Here is a 17,349-nt window from a genome sequence, read left to right as displayed (position 1 = left end):
GCTATGTACCGTGGCTTAGGTTGACGACCCAACCTTTTGGCGAGATGTAAAACATCGATTAAAACGGTGGATGACCGTTTTATATGCAATATGTATAATTTAAAATGCGTACGTATGTATGTATATGTAAGATAAATATATATGTGGTACCGTATGTATGGATCGTGTCTTATTTTTGTTGGCAATATAATTAGTTAAATACGCAGACGCAGTGATTTATTTTATTTATTTATAAAACCGAAAACCGATGGAACGATGAGCATGGAAAAAACGAGGGGGAACGTTGTGAGTTGCTGCGGAGACCGCAACTCTACAGTTATACCCGATACTAAGTCAGTATGGCTCTCCTCCGGCAGACGCCGCTAATAATGAACGACACGACAAAGAGTGCGTGCGAGAGAGACAGAAAATCAGTCTGAGCGTGACGTCGGGCGCTGCGTAGCCACTGCAAATTGATTTCTTGCTTTTGGCTACAAAAATGATCCGATCTGATCCAGATTCAGCAATCTGATAGATATGGTCATTATCTATGATTCTGACCTTTGTTTTTGTTGTTATACCCGATACTCAAAATGAGTATTGGGGTATATTAGATTTGTGGTAAAAGTGGATGTGTGTAACGTCCAGAAGGAATCGTTTCCGACCCCATAAAGTATATATATTCTTGATCAGCATCAATAGCCGAGTCGATTGAGCCTTGTCTGTCTGTCCGTCCGTCCGTCTGTCCGTCCCCTTCAGCGCCTAGTGCTCAAAGACTATAAGAGCTAGAGCAACGATGTTTTGGATCCAGACTTCTGTGATATGTCACTGCTACAAAAATATTTCAAAACTTCGCCCCGCCCTCTTCCGCCCCCACAAAGGACGAAAATCTGTGGCATCCACAATTTTAAAGATGTGAGAAAACCAAAAACGTAGAATTGTAGAGAATGACCATATCTTTAAGACTGCGGAATCTGAATTGGATCGTATTATTACTATAGCCAGCATCAAGAAAACAATTTCATTTTGTCTCGCCCTGTCTCTCTCTAACACACACGTAGCATAGGCGGCTTTGCTTAGAGTAAAACATTAGCGCCTAGATCTCAGAGACTACAAAAGCTAGAGCAACCAAATTTGGTATCCACACTCCTAATATATCGGACCGAGACGAGTTTGTTTCAAAATTTCGCCACACCCCCTTCCGCCCCCGCAAAGGACGAAAATCTGGGGATATTCAAAAATCTCAGAAACTATTAAGGCTAGAGTAACCAAATTTGGTATCCGCACTCCTGTTAGATCTTACTATAAAACGTGTATCTCAAAATTTCGCCCCACCCCCTTCCGCCCACACAAAGGACGAAAATCTGTTGCATCCACAATATTGCACATTCGAGAAAACTAAAAACGCAGAATCATATATAATGACCATATCTATCAGATTGCTGAATCTGGATCAGATCAGATCATTTTTATAGCCAATAGGAACAAATCAATTTGCAGTGGCTACGCAGCGCCCGACGTCACGCTCAGACTGATTTTCTGTCTCTCTCGCACGTACTCTTTGTCGTGTCGTTTAATATTAGCGGCGTCTGCCGGAGGAGAGCCATACTGACTTAGTATCGGGTATAACCGTAGAGTTGCGGTGTCCGCAGCAACTCACAACGTTCCCCCTCGTTGTCTCTGCCTCCTCGGATTCCCTTGGAGCGTGTGGCTCTGCTTCAGTTGAAATTGAATTAAAAGACACTTGAGCGTTGAGTCTGCTTTTTATTCCGATGTCGATATGTCGTGCCACAAATGTGTACATGTTCGTATGTCTCTGTGTACACAAATATCTCTTTAAATAGTGCAAAAATTCAGATTTACCCCTCATGCCTTCGGACAAGGTACACTGGGTTTTTACACATAATGTATGTATTTCCATCTTTATAGGGGGAAATCAAGAGTCAGCCGATGGCAAACTCTCATTTCTCGCTTAATAGTCTTAAAATGGGGGAAAAAACGGAAAACTTGAAAATCTGGCACTGTTCTTTGTAAGAGAGGCCCCAAAATTGAAATAGATCTTCTTTTAGTTAGATAACTTAAATTAAAATTCAAATAGAACATTTTGCAAGTATTTGAGTTTTTTGTTGTTGTTTGTGTTCCACCTGTGCTACAACCCTTCTCGACTGTAACTGAAGTTCAATTAAAAGCCCATTTAATGCCTTTAATGTGCTCCTATCAGGATTGAGTTACTGTCGTTAAGGACATGTGCTCTTACATACTCGTATATGCGGCTCAAACCAATTGTAAACACGCATCAGGCACTGCCCACATTTCCTGCGATGCTCGCGTGTTCGGGTCAACGACCCACAACCTCCCACCCCCCGGCCGTGAAGCCCAGAAATTGGGCACAAGAACAAGGACAGCCAAACAGACACCCTCTTGGGCAATAGAGCGAGGGGGTTCTTGACGGCCTCTGGAAATAAAAATACCTGTGCGGGACACGCCATTTTTTTAGATTTTCCTTAGAGCATTGTTAGTTAAATTCTTTTTTCGCCGGCAATTTCACTGTCGCCGTTGCCTAGCCGTTGCCATGCAATTTTGACTGAATGGCGCCGGCCAAATGACGGAACTGTGGCGCCACCAATGAATGTTTGCTACCACGAGCCTCGTAAAAATATCCTGGAATTGGGATTGGGATTGGGTGGGTGGTTTGGTGGGGTTGCTGCTGTTGCTGTGCCGTGCCGTGCCGTGGTTGCTTATCGTTTGCGTTTTGAGTTAATGACAGGAAATGACGTCATGTGCCCCTCAGAGGGGATGAAATTGTATTTGCTTGTCTTTAAGTGCCGGGAGGGTTGTGGGTGTGGGTGCCACAATGTCCTAGATGATGTCATAGTCTACAAATATGATTACTTCCCGACTGACTAGATTACAGAGCAAACAAGAGACAAGGAATCGATACACTCTTGAAGATCTCTTGACAAATCTTTCGAAAACTGATATTGAGCGATTTTCCATGCAATAAAAACATATTCATTTATCCCCCTTCCTCTCTGGACGTTAGCAAATCTCAACAGCTGTGCAGACTTCAAGTTTATTTGGCAATTTTACAAAACCAAACCAAATTTATGTGTATCAAAAATACTACAAATTGGCCAACAGTTTTGGCCAACTTCCAAGTGAGTCAAAGACACATCGCCAGCCATCGTCCCATTCAACAAAAGGCTTTAATCAAGGGAAAACTTAGAAAAAAGAAAATATACAGACGAAGTATTAAATACTCTTTGCCATGCCAGCTAAATAATATGTGTTTGTAGGAGGGCGTATCACCGGAGCAGCTCTCCAGCGACGAGTGGGAAAATATCAAAAAGAAGAAGTCAGAGTTGTTCCAATAAATATGTTCCTTGTATTTCTGTATATATGTACAGTGGCGAGCACGTGTGGATACATGTTTATCACTTTTCACTTTAAGCGTCTGTAAAATCTTTAAAAATGAATCAATCAACCAATTGGAGAACGTTCCATGAGTGGACGCTCTGCGTACGATCGGCCTGACACCGGCAGATAGCCAGAGAAAACCTGCCCTCTCTCACAAAAAGTGGCTGCGCATCTTATATTTAGCGAGGAGAATAGGAACTGGACCACGGAAGATTGTAAGAAGTTAATTGGGTCAGATATACCAAAATAAATAGTTTTAAGTCTGATCGAAATGAAAACTACTGATACCGCTCATGTGGAAAGCTGAAAAATCATTAAGTCAAGGAAACAATAAAGCATGGACGAGGAAGCCTGACGGTGTAGGGCTGCTGCACTTGGTGGAACGTTCTCCAATTGGTTAAAATCGATGGAATAATGAAGAAAGAGTATTATCTTCATATTTAGGAACCCATTTTGTCAAATTTTATAGAGAAATGTGTCTTCCCCACATCCGAGATCAATTTATAGCAAGACGGTAGCCCGACGCACAAGGCTAAATTCGTAAAAAATCGTCCCAATAACTCGAGTTTTCACTTAATCCAGTGGCCTGCTCAATGGCCCAGATCTAAATCCCATTGAAAATCGATGGGCTCTGTTTAAAAACCACTGGAAAAGTAGGAGTCTGCACCAAAGGGATTGGGTGAGTCTTTGGGAGCGCGAGAGGTCGGAGTGGCGCATGATACCTTGCCAGCACCTACTAAATTTAGTCGAGAGCATGTCCATACTTATTCGGAATATGATAAAAGCTAAGGCCCTTTGGAACAAATATTTTTAAAAAAGTATTAAAGTACAAAAATTTGAAACGTGCAAAAGTGGATACATGTTCTTTTTTTGAAAAAATTAAAGTCTCTTAAGGAAAAGGATCTCTTTGAATTGAAATTGTTGTCTTTTTTCATTTTCAATAAATTAATGAATCTTTAAAAAAAAAAAAATCACAAGGATTGATTCATTTTTAAAGATTTTACAGGCGCTTAAAGTGAAAAGTGATAAACATGTATCCACACGTGCTCGCCACTGTAGGTTGTAGGTGCGCGTATGTGCACGACGACAGCTTGTAGCGGGGTGGGAAACGTAACTAAACTAAGCCTTACGATCTATGCTCCCTGATGGCTTGAGCGCCGGGTGGATCGTGGGTCGTAAAGTCTCCCGAGCGCCCCTCCGAGCGCGCGAGAGCGAGTTGAGACCGGAGCGCACGAAGTTGGCACAGTGCGCGGCGATCATCTGCTGCTGGCCTGAACATCCTCCTCCCCCCCCCCCCCCCCCCCCCCCCCCTTGCAGGATGCAAAGCCCAACCGGTGTCTATGGCTGTGTGCATGCACCGGATACGATCCATCCGAACACCGTGCTCTGGGCCACAGGAAGGCCGTCCTCGCGTGCCAAGAACCCGGGTTGGATCACTTTCGGGTAGACGTCGGCGCCTAAGACCAGAGAGATGGTGGCTGGTCGATGGAATTGCGCATCTGCGAGCTTCAGATCGTCAAATCGAGCCCGGATCGTATCGCTCAAAGGTCGGATCGGCGTGCGGATGCGCAAACGGGGAACTTCAGGATGGCTTCCAGTCGGAAGTCGCCCGTCTTGGTACGAATGACCGCGGTGCACACCTTCTCGTTGCCGACGCGCGTAGTAGGTATTTTGAAGGCGGAGGCCAATGAGTCGTCAATGCAGCTCACCGGCGTGCATGGGTCGATGAGCGCGCCCGTTTCGAAATCCTTCGTGCCCGTATCCAGGACCACCAGCGCCGTCGGGAGGATATTGAGGCTCCTATATTGTAGAAGGGAGCTTACGGAGGGCGCCGGGGTTCCTACGACGGGGCGGTTCACGGGGTGACGGGGACGGCACTCAGCTTGAGCCGCTGGACTCGAAAACGATGAGGTCGCGGTTCGTACGACCGGTTGGCTGACGGGCCGACGAGGACGACGCTCGGCGTGAGCCGGCGTAGATGGCGGCGGTGCAGCCGGGTCTGGACGGGCTGGGCGACGAGGGCGGCGTCCGGCGTGGGCCGATGTAGCTGTCGACTGTATTCGCGAAGCTGAGCGGGCTGGACAGCGAGGCGCGGATATGTGGAGTAGCGTGTGGTGGTTCTTGCCACACACCCTGCACAGCCCGCCACTGAGGCAGTCCTTCCCGGAGTGCTGGTGCGCCAGGCAGTTGGCGCAGTATTTGTTTCTCAGGACGGCTCGGAGCCTCTTCTCAGGGCTCAGGCGCAGAAACCCATGGCAGGTCCGTAGCGGGTGTATTCCTGAGCAGACTCGGCAACGGTAGGTGCCTCTATCCCGTGGACGCCGGCTCTCCCCGGTGCGGTTGGCGCGTGAGCGTGGGGCCATATCTGGATACGATGAACTAGGAGGAAGGAAAGTGGTCGGAGAAGTATTAGTAATGAAACTTGGAGCTTTGGAAGGTACATTCGCGTTATTGTTGGACGGAACTAGGGCGTTCTACTGGGAGGAGAACCACCTTTACAACAGGCCTTTTAAGGACCCCGCGGGCAGTAAGGATATCTACCTCTATCGTCAGCGCCGGGATACACGGACTGGACTCTCCCGAGCCGCCATTCATTGGAGGGCAGGTTGTCTTCTTTGACGACAACCATATCCCCAACCTGGAGGTTTGGCGTCAGCGTCTGCCACTTAGTGCGCTTGTGGAGCTCTTTGAGGTATTCCTCTTTCCACCGCTTTCCACCGATTATTGATTTAAGGTCACCCTTAATTTCGGGTTCGGCCGTGGACATCAAGGGTCCCCCGGCAAGGAAGTGCCCAGTAGTAAGGGCCAGCAACTCAGTTGGATCTTCGGACATCTGCGAGAGCGGCCTGGAATTAAGGCATGCTTCGATCTTTGCGAGAAGCGTGGAAAGCTCTTCGAAAGTGTACTTCCGAGTGGACGTGGCTTTGTAAAAGAGAGTTTTGAAACTCTTTACCCCGGCTTCCCACAGACCTCCCATGTGTGGAGCTCCTGGTGGGATAAAACGCCACGAAACCCGGTGATGGCTGTACGCATCAGTTATCGAGCCCTTGAATGCTTCTAGGAAGTCACGGGAAAGCACCTTGGCGGCACCAACGAAAGTTTTGCCATTGTCGGAGTGAATGCGCTGCGGACACCCTCGTCGTGCGACGAAACGAGCGAAGGCTGCAAGAAATTTCTCGGTCGTGAGATCCGACGTGGGCTCCAAATGGATCGCCTTCGTGGAAAAACACACGAACACACACACATACCACTTGGTTATCAGGAACGCTCTGCCTGTGTAATTCCGTATTTCGAAGGGACCCACGTAGTCAATTCCGGTGTGCGTGAACGGTCTGGAAAAGGACGTTCGTTCCGTAGGAAGATCACCCTTCATTTGGGCTTGCAACTTCTGTCTGTGGAGTTTACCACCCCCTTCATGAGTTTCTGAACCTTGGGAATCCAGAACTTGGATCGGATAAGTCGCACCATTAGTTGGTTCCCGCCATGAAGAGTTATTCGGTGGGTGAATTGCGCGAGAAGGCGGGATAGCCGGCAGCGGTACGGCAGAATAATGGGATGCCGTTCGTCGTACTTCAGAAAGGTAGAAGTTGCGATACGGCCACATGCTCTTATGAGCCCATGTTGGTCTAGGAACGGGTTCAAATTCAGGATAGAACTTTACCTTGGCACTGGCCGCTTCTCGCTTAGGCAGTGATGCTCTTGGGAGTATTCCCTGCGCTGAGTCTCTAGGATCAGAGTGCGCTCAGCTTCGGTAATGTCTTCGCTTGCAAGGTGGTCCTCTTATCCGGTGACCAGCTTCCGGCAGCGTTTTGTGAAGCGAAGGACATAAGCACGGACTCGCAGGGCTCTCTCCAGATTGGAGAACCGATCGAGGAAGTCTTCGGATGGGCTCGGTGCAAAATGAACCTTCAGAGCACGTTGCTCGAGGGTTATCACGGGATCGTCCCCGCCTTGGGCTGGCCATTGATGCCGGGGCCCTTGCAACCACGCTGGTCCGTGCCACCAGAGTTGGTTCTCGACGAGCTCGCAAAATCCGTGATGCTCGACCCTTACAGATGGTTCGGAGCCAATCCACCTTGGAATGCGGATCTGGTCGAGAGCGGAGTAGCTCCGCAGAAAACTCTGCCAGCGCTGACGCATCTCGTTCGGAAGATCTTCGTCCCATCCCACTTCTTGCAACCAGATCTCTTGCATGAAGATCTTTGACCGGACAATGAAAGGAGCCAACCAGCCCGCAGGGTCGAACAACCTTGCTATCTGGGAAAGCACCGCTCGCTTGGTATAGGATGCCGTAGATGCCAGTTCTGGCGGAACGAAGAAGAAATCGTCTGTTGTCGCCTTCCAGCGAATTCCGAGAGTCCTGGCTGTGCTTTCTGCCTCGAGTTCAAGGAAGTCGGTGTGAAGGAGATGGTCATTCGGAATGGTAGTCAGGATGTCCTTGTGGTTGGACGTCCATTTTCTCAGTGGAAACCCGGCAGAACTCAGGGCGGCCTGTAACTCGCGGATAGCTAGTTGAGCCTCAGTGGGAGAGTCTGCTCCCGCTAGGACGCCGTCGACATACATACAGGACCGAATGATGTGACTGGCTCTCGGGAATCGGGACTGGACATCGTCTGCAAGCCGTTGCAACACCCGGATGGCGAGAAAGGGAGCACAATTGACTCCAAAGGTGACAGTTTGCAACTCATAGTCCCGTATCTCGCCCTCCTTGTTGCGAAACAATATTCGCTGGAAGGGGGTGTGCTTCGGATCTACCCAAATCTGCCGATACATCTTGGTGATGTCAGCATTGAAGACGTACCGGTAGTAGCGCCACTTCAGGATCTGAAGGGTTAAGTCGGACTGGAGAACAGGGCCGGGGTGCAGAAGGTCATTCAAGCTGATACCGTTAGTCGACGGGCTGGATGCGTTAAATACAACGCGGACTTTCGTGGTGGTTCTATCAGGCTTAAAGACAGCGTGGTGCGGCAGGTGGTAGGTTGAGGACCCATGAGTCGGAAGAACTTCTGTCATGTGTCCAAGCTCTAGGTATTCTTGGATCCCGGTGTCGTACTGCAATTGTAGGGGACTGTTTCTTTTCAAGCGATTTTCGTTTCTTAGGAACTGGGCCAGCGCGGTTGCCCTTGAATTCCCCAGATCTGATCCGAGATGATATGGGTCGTGAAACGGTAACGTGACGACGTATTTCCCGCTTGGCGTTCTTGACGTAGTTCGGAGGAAATTTCTTTCGCAGTACGAATCCGACTCGCTTTCTATTTTAGTAGGAATGTCCTCCACCTCCCAAAACTTTCTGAGGAGTTTGTCTAACGGAGTCTCTAGCTCGGTGGAAATTTGCGTGGAGAAGGATGCGACCCTGCCTTGTACCGTGTTTGGCACTCGGCCTGTAAGAACCCATCCGAAAATGGTCTCCTGTCCGAGGAGAGATCCACAGATGTTCGTCTGTGAGCCGCTCAAGAGGATGGATGGAAGGATGTCGGCACCAATCAGGACATCTATTTGTGAGCTTGCGTAAAATGTCGGGTCTGCCCATGGCAGGTTCGGCAAGTCTCGCAACGAGTGTTGCCTGCCTGATAGTTCCGGCAGGACATAGGCTGTGGCGTCCAAGTGTAAGACCGGCTTAGTCGGGGAGTGGATGGAAAAATGGCAGAGCTTCTTGGACTGAGCGGATATGGTCTGATTGAGGCCCGAGACCTGTGCCTAGGCGAGTCGGAATGGCAACTTATTGATCTGGAAGAGACGTTCCGTAATGAACGTCGCCTCGGAGCCCGGGTCGATTAGAGCGCGGGCGCGAAAGTTTGTCCCCAAGTGGCAAATATTAATAATAGCCGTGCCCAGGAGTACCGCCCTCTTGCCGGAGGCGAAATAGTTCTGAACGCTAGGCTGAGCTTCGGCAGGAGTCGGAAGTGGTACGGAGTTGGGCACGGATTGGCTGGAAACTGGAGTGCCACGGTGCAGCAGCGTATGATGCCGGTCTCCACACGTGTTGCAGTTGTGGGCGCTTTGGCATTCACGAATCTGGTGACCTCTTGCGAAACAGTTTGAGCAAAGCATTTTTTGCTTAATATAGCTGGAGCGAGCATCAGGTCTCATCTAAAGGAATTGAGGGCATACCCGGATCGGATGATTCTCTTTGGAGCAAAGATCACACGTTCTCCGCTTCGGATCCACAGTTGTTCCGAACGAGTGAAGCCGCCTTGCAAGAGGGCTCCTTTGGGAACGGAATGGGTTCGGAATTGCCCTTTGAACTCTCTGACATGGGTAGACTCGCCCTGGAGTGGGCCTGAGTCTCCATGCCTGGATGGCCATCCTCGGTCACCTCGAGAGACAGGTACCGCTCCGCCAGGAACTTGTCCATAGCGTGCCAGGTGGGAATTTCGGACTTGTGTGTCACGGACTGCTCCCAAAGCTCCAAAGTCGCTTTCGGCAACTTCGCGGATATGAGGTACACTAACACTCCTTCAGCGAAAATGCTGTCTGTGGAGACCTCGGAGTGGTTGAGTGTCGTAAGGCACTTGTGGACGGCCCTCTGAAGCTCTTTTAGCGCTGCAGATGACTCGGTGCGGATTTGGGGCAGACTGAAAAGGATCTTCAGCTGGGCTTTGAGTATCAGCCTCTTGTTTTGGAAACGCTCACGGAGGGCGCTCCATGCGGACGCGAACCCTTCGTTCGTGAGTGGAGCCTGTGCCACTATGTCGAGGGCCTCACCGCTTGTTTTTTTTTTGAGGTGGAACAGTTTTTCTACTGGAGCCAACCTCGGGTTCTCTATATATATGGCGGTGAACAGGTCTCGTAACGTGGGCCACTGCTGGTAGTCCCCACTGAAAACTTCAGTGTCACATAGAGGAAGACGGCAACCGCCGGAAGTCGGCACTTGAATGGCCAGTTGCGGCGTGTGAGGGACAGTCGGGGGTTCGAGCTGATCGTTCAGTTCGGCAAGGCATTGCGCGTAGACCGCGTAGCAGTCATCGCACATCCCCTGGACGTCAGCTGCCCCCTCTGGATCTACTTCCGTTATCGCCTCCACACAGGCCTCGAACTCCGCGTCCACCTTCGCCCACAGGCTTCGGAGTTGATCTCGATGGACTTGGGAGAGCGAGTGGGTTGGTGTGCTAGCATCTGGAGCGCTGAGCTTCTGGTCGAAGCGTGTCAGTCTGCTTGCAGCCAAGGCAAACTTAGACCGTGCGGAACTGGCGACCAATTGGGCCATAGTGCTCGGAACCGTGCGAGGGTCGACCGAGGGGAGCAACAAGGCCTCAAAGGCATGTGGTGTGTGAGCCCTGGACGTGGTCGGACCTCGCTCAGCTGGGGCCGGACGGGAAGCTGTGGGCGTAGTGATTGAGCCGTTGGAGCTGGGTGGATGGGTCAAACTCAGCGAACTCACCCGCTTAAACTTCTTGCATGGTTGGCTGATGGATTTGCGATAACGCGTATCAGAGTCGCAAAGCAGGTGAGCGGAAATGGAGAAGTGGAAGTTGTGAACGACGAACCGTGGTTATGTGGCCTTGGCGGGATTTATCGCGAGTATTTATATAGTAGAAGTCGGGCACCGTGGCCGGAATATATAAATATAAAATACTACGATCAAATAAAAAACAAAGGGCCAACCAAGAGCGACTAATGAGGATGAGCAATGATATGGATGCACAAGGTACCCCTATATAGAGTCGGTTGCAAAACGAATGTTGAAAACAATATACCCTCGAATTGATGGGTAGCGCTTCTCTTGGCGTTCCGTTACGGCCAAGCGCGGCACCTAAAAATATTCTCCCACCAACAACAGCGCAAGCAAACGGTGGGGAAGCGAAAGCGAAAGGAAAAACGAAACAAATGCACCGCTGCTGCTGCTTGTATGTGTGTGCGTATGGATGTAAGTGCTATGTACCGTGGCTTAGGTTGACGACCCAACCTTTTGGCGAGATGTAAAACATCGATTAAAACGGTGGATGACCGTTTTATATGCAATATGTATAATTTAAAATGCGTACGTATGTATGTATATGTAAGATAAATATATATGTGGTACCGTATGTATGGATCGTGTCTTATTTTTGTTGGCAATATAATTAGTTAAATACGCAGACGCAGTGATTTATTTTATTTATTTATAAAACCGAAAACCGATGGAACGATGAGCATGGAAAAAACGAGGGGGAACGTTGTGAGTTGCTGCGGAGACCGCAACTCTACAGTTATACCCGATACTAAGTCAGTATGGCTCTCCTCCGGCAGACGCCGCTAATAATGAACGACACGACAAAGAGTGCGTGCGAGAGAGACAGAAAATCAGTCTGAGCGTGACGTCGGGCGCTGCGTAGCCACTGCAAATTGATTTCTTGCTTTTGGCTACAAAAATGATCCGATCTGATCCAGATTCAGCAATCTGATAGATATGGTCATTATCTATGATTCTGCGTTTTTAGTTTTATCGAATGTGCAATATTGTGGATGCAATAGATTTTCGTCCTTTGTGGGGGCGGAAGGGGGTGGGGCGAAATTCTGAGATATACGTTTTATAGTGAGATCTAACAGAAGTGCGGATACCAAATTTGGTTACTCTAGCCTTAATAGTCTCTGAGATTTGTGGATGCCCCAGATTTTCGTCCTTTGCGGGGGCGGAAGGGGGTGTGGTGAAATTTGGACACGAAACGGTCAAGGTCCGATATCACAGGAGTGTGGATACCAAATTTGGTTGCTCTGGCTCTTATAGGTTCTGAGATCCTTGAACTCATATTTTGCAATTGCCAAAACCGACCATGCAACCTGTGTGTTAGAGAGAGACAGAGCGAGAAAGAATGAAATTGTTTTCTTGATTCTGGCTATAATAATTATACGATCTGGTTGAGATTTTACACTCTAGAACATATAGTCATCCTCTACGGTTCTGCGTTTTTGGTTTTATCGTATCGTTAAAAATGTGGATGCCACAGATTTTCGTCCTTTGTGGGGGCGGAAGTGGGCGGGGCGAAGTTTTGAAATATTTTTGTAGCAGTGACATACAGACAGGGCTCAATCGACTCGGCCATTGATGCTGATCAAGAATATATACACTTCTGGCCAAAATAATAAGTACACGTTTATAAGCTTTCTTTCATCTCCTATAAAACTTTTCTAATAAACATAATTAAAAAATCAAATTTACTTTTAGTTTTCTTACCTACAATAGACTATAAAAATGTTTATCATAAGCATTTTTCATTTTAAATATATATTTTATGATCGATTAAACCTTAAAATCATAAATAAGGGCTGGCCAAAATAATAAGTACAGAAATTCTCCAAAGCGAAAAACTAAAAGCGTTTCAAATTTTTTACACTTTTTTCTTATAATTTATAATCTTTTAATAGTATCCTATATAGCCTCACTTTTTTTGGATGATTTCGGCCATTCTTCTTGGCATACTACATACAAATTCTCCACAATTCTTTTTTATACCCGATACTCAAAATGAGTATTGGGGTATATTAGATTTGTGGTAAAAGTGGATGTGTGTAACGTCCAGAAGGAATCGTTTCCGACCCCATAAAGTATATATATTCTTGATCAGCATCAATAGCCGAGTCGATTGAGCCCTGTCTGTCTGTCCGTCCGTCCGTCTGTCCGTCCCCTTCAGCGCCTAGTGCTCAAAGACTATAAGAGCTAGAGCAACGATGTTTTGGATCCAGACTTCTGTGATATGTCACTGCTACAAAAATATTTCAAAACTTCGCCCCGCCCACTTCCGCCCCCACAAAGGACGAAAATCTGTGGCATCCACAATTTTAAAGATATGAGAAAACCAAAAACGTAGAATTGTAGAGAATGACCATATCTTTTAGACTGCGGAATCTGAATTGGATCGTATTATTATTATAGCCAGCATCAAGAAAACAATTTCATTTTTTCTCGCCCTGTCTCTCTCTAACACACACGTAGCATAGGCGGCTTTGCTTAGAGTAAAACATTAGCGCCTAGATCTCAGAGACTATAAAAGCTAGAGCAACCAAATTTGGTATCCACACTCCTTATATATCGGACCGAGACGAGTTTGTTTCAAAATTTCGCCACACCCCCTTCCGCCCCCGCAAAGGATGAAAATCTGGGGATATTCACAAATCTCAGAGACTATTAAGGCTAGAGTAACCAAATTTGGTATCCGCACTCCTGTTAGACCTCACTTTGAAACGTATATCTCAAAATTTCGCCACACCCCCTTCCGCCCCCACAAAAGACGAAAATCTGTTGCATCCACAATATTGAGGATACGCGAAAACTAAAAACGCAGAATCGTAGAGAATGACCATATCTTTTAGACTGCAGAATTTGAATATATCGGACCGAGACGAGTTTGTTTCAAAATCTCAAAATTTGACCCCACCCCCTTCCGCCCACACAAAGGACGAAAATCTGTTGCATCCACAATATTGCACATTCGAGAAAACTAAAAACGCAGAATCATAGATAATGACCATATCTATCAGATTGCTGAATCTGGATCAGATCAGATCAGATCATTTTTATAGCCAATAGGAACAAATCAATTTGCAGTGGCTACGCAGCGCCCGACGTCACGCTCAGACTGATTTTCTGTCTCTCTCGCACGCACTCTTTGTCGTATCGTTTAATATTAGCGGCGTCTGCCGGAGGAGAGCCATACTGACTTAGTATCGGGTATAACCGTAGAGTTGCGGTGTCCGCAGCAACTCAAAACGTTCCCCCTCGTTTCTTTTCGAAAAGAATTTTTACCAATTCGACGTTTTAAGTCACCCCAAAGGTTTTAAAATGGGTTTAAGTCAGGAAACTGACTTAGCCAAGCCATAACGTTTACATTTTTTCCCGTAAACCAAGCTTTCACCACCTTTGAGGTGAGCTCTGGGTAATTTTCCGGTAGAAAGACCCATCTTAAGGGCATGTTTTCCTCAGCTTAAGGTTGTATAATGACTGTCAATATGTTTTTATACCCGAATTGGATCACATGATCAGTTATGCGATGTACCGGCTCAACGCCATGCCAAGAAAAATGCCTCAGATACCTATACATCGGTCTCTGTTCTTAACCATTTTTTTTTGTGTACCGGAAGTCGAATTCTTTGCCTTTGGGTCGTTGTATACATCTTCTGGAGTCATTATCAAAAAGATTTATTTTTGTTTCATCTCTCAATAATATATTATTCCACTTCTAAGACCCATCTGACCCAGACCATGCCAAATGATTTTCAACGATTTTTTTGCATCATCTTCAAAATTTTTACTCGGAGTAAGGGAACTTTTCGGACTATACGTCCTGTTAGGTCTATATATTGAAGTCTCCGACGAACCATCAGACCTGATTTTTCTTTGCCAATTTGAGCGGATATGGCCTTGGAAGACATGAACTGATCCTTTTTTGCAAGACTGATGATGCGGGTGTCCGTTGTTTGTAAAGATTTCTTCTTCCATCCTCGATTTTCAATAACCACTTTAGATATTAAAGCATTCTGAACAAAAAATTCCGAGCGTCCAAGACTTTTCGCAATTTCCCGGATAATTTTCCTCTCTTTTTGAAGACTTATGGAAAACTTCTTTTCTTCAGGAGTAGGGCCTAACTAAAGAATTTTTTTAAACTCTCATGTACTTAAATATGAAAGAACTCAATAAAAACCAACAATCCTTTGACCAATCTAATCCTTCAAAATTTATAAATAACACCAGTGTACTTATTATTTTGGCCAGACCAAAAATGCCCATTCAGCAAAAATGTATGCATAGAATTTTATTAAGATGGTTCCCCACTTTAATTTTTGATTTAAATAATTGGCAAGACTGTAACCTTTCCGAATATAAACAATTGGCATCAATACATTTACAAACATTCGAGCTATTCCATAACAAACTAGCACGACACCGATGTATTTTTTTTTTTGGCCAGTAGTGTATGTACATATGCCACGGGAACTCGGACTGGGATGGAAAACTCGCACAAGATCACTGCACTGGTGTTGGGCTTACTTATCTTGAACTTAGAGCGATTCGCCGATGCTGGCTGGGGTAAGCTTCTCCTTATGGGGAAGGCGAAGATCCGGCTCGAAGGACCAATGTTTGTAGGAGGGCGGATCACCGGAGCGGCTTTCCAGCGACGAGTGGGAAAATATCCAAAAGAAGAAGTCAGAGTTGTTCCAATAAATATGTTCCTTGTATTTCTGTATATATGTAGGTTGTAGGTGCGCGTATGTGCACGACGACAGCTTGTAGCGGGGTGGGAAACGTAACTAAACTAGGCCTTACGATCTATGCTCCCTGATGGCTTGAGCGCCGGGTGGATCGTGGGTCGTAAAGTCTCCCGAGCGCCCCTCCGAGCGCGCGAGAGCGAGTTGAGACCGGAGCGCACGAAGTTGGCACAGTGCGCGGCGATCATCTGCTGCTGGCCTGAACAATATGCATCGAATTTTCTAAAATGACAAACAAATTTCTTTAGTTTTGTAAAACTAGGCCGATATTTACCGTATCTTGCGTTTCAAGGGCATGAAAAGCGAATGCAAAAGAATTATTTATTTTTTTTGCTTTGGCGATTCACTTTCTTTTGTGTCTGTCGCCTTCCATTCATTCCTCTCTGGGACTCTTGCTTCTCGGCTGCCAGTCTGTTTTTATGCAATTTTGCTGCACCACTCTCCATAAAGAGGGCGTTGGCGCCAACTTTTCTGCCGGCATTAAGATTTATGTGCGGATTTTGTAATTCAAGCCACGCGACTCACAGGCGACTTTCGGCGCCGTCAGATGCCAGAAGCAGGCAGCAGCAGCAGCAGCGGAAACAACAACAACGGGTTGTCCAGAACAGTGGAGAATGGGGCATCGAGCCCGACCAGACAGAGTGGCAGCTTGTTAGCAAAACAAACAAAATTAGCAATGGGTAGGGGAGAGAAGGCCAGACGGAAAAGCCTCACGGCTACGACATTTTAACGATAACTGTGCCTAGATACGAGACAAGCGAGCACGAAACAGACTCCATATTGGCCGAGCTGTTATAATTAATGCTTTAAAAGCCATTTAGTCACGAAAAAAATTAAAAGGAAAGAAAAAAGTTATTGCAACCTGCTTCCGCCCGGGATCGAACCGGGGGCCTTCTGCGTGATAGGCAGATGGGATAACCGCTACACCACGGAAACAGCTGGTATTTGAGCGGTCAAATACTTATTAGTGCAAAGCTGGTATTGGAGAGGGAGGCAGTAAACAAATTGAAATATTCAGGCAGGCTCCGTTTTTCATTTACTTTTGCGGATTACGTTTTCAGCCAAAACGTTTCGTTTTCGTTTTAAGGTGCTCCAGTTTTCACATATTTTTTTTATCGATATGTTTCTTTTTTCATCGTTTCTGGCAAACAAAAACAGCTGACCTGGCTGCTTTGTAAAAATACAGCGTGATTAAAATGCCTTTTATTTTTTCAATTGCTTGTTTTGAAGCAAAACGATTGCAGAAATTACGTGATCTAAGAAGATCTAGACATCTTAGATGCAACACTTGTGTATTTAACATGTCTGACCAACTGTGAGTAACAGCATGCGTATTGAAAATTAAATTGCTAATGGTAAAGCTTTCAGATTTGTGAAGATTTCGGATCGACAAAAAAACTTTCAAAATGATGTTGGAGAAAGTTCAACCCCATTTAGGTGTTACCAGGAAGTTATCTCCCTCTACGCCATTGGCTTCAGTAATGCGATATCTCGCCACTGGCTGCTACTAGTGGGCAGTTGCCAAAGACCACCATATAAACATTGGACGCAGTACATTTGGAAAGATTCTTCACAAACTTATTCCGTTGATGGACAGGCTGTTATCTGTTGAGTTCATTTCGTTGCAGATGAATAATCATCAATTGCAACAATCATATGAATATTTCTATCGGAACTTTAAATTCCCTCGAATTGGTGCCTGTGTGGATGGAACTCACATCAGAATACTAAAGCCTGTACAAAACCACTCTGTGTTCTATAATAGGAAAT

At 46.6% G+C, this 17,349-nt stretch overlaps 1 protein-coding gene, 1 non-coding gene and 1 pseudogene across 5 annotated transcripts in view; 1 reads left to right on the top strand and 2 right to left on the bottom strand.

Annotated features, from left to right (window-relative positions):
• Positions 1-17,349, top strand: part of LOC117191235 (protein hu-li tai shao-like) — a 73,762-nt gene that overhangs the window by 18,868 nt on the left and 37,545 nt on the right. The window lies entirely within an intron of this gene.
• LOC117191584 lies at positions 6,244-17,197 on the bottom strand (annotated as a pseudogene).
• On the bottom strand, positions 16,443-16,515 carry Trnad-auc. Its single transcript has one exon. It is a non-coding gene; the product is annotated as a tRNA-Asp (tRNA).

This window comes from Drosophila miranda (assembly GCF_003369915.1).
Source record: "Drosophila miranda strain MSH22 chromosome Y unlocalized genomic scaffold, D.miranda_PacBio2.1 Contig_Y1_pilon, whole genome shotgun sequence".
NCBI classification, from domain to species: domain Eukaryota; kingdom Metazoa; phylum Arthropoda; class Insecta; order Diptera; family Drosophilidae; genus Drosophila; species Drosophila miranda.
Note: the sequence above shows the minus strand (reverse complement) of the source record. Positions and strands in the feature narration are given on the sequence as shown.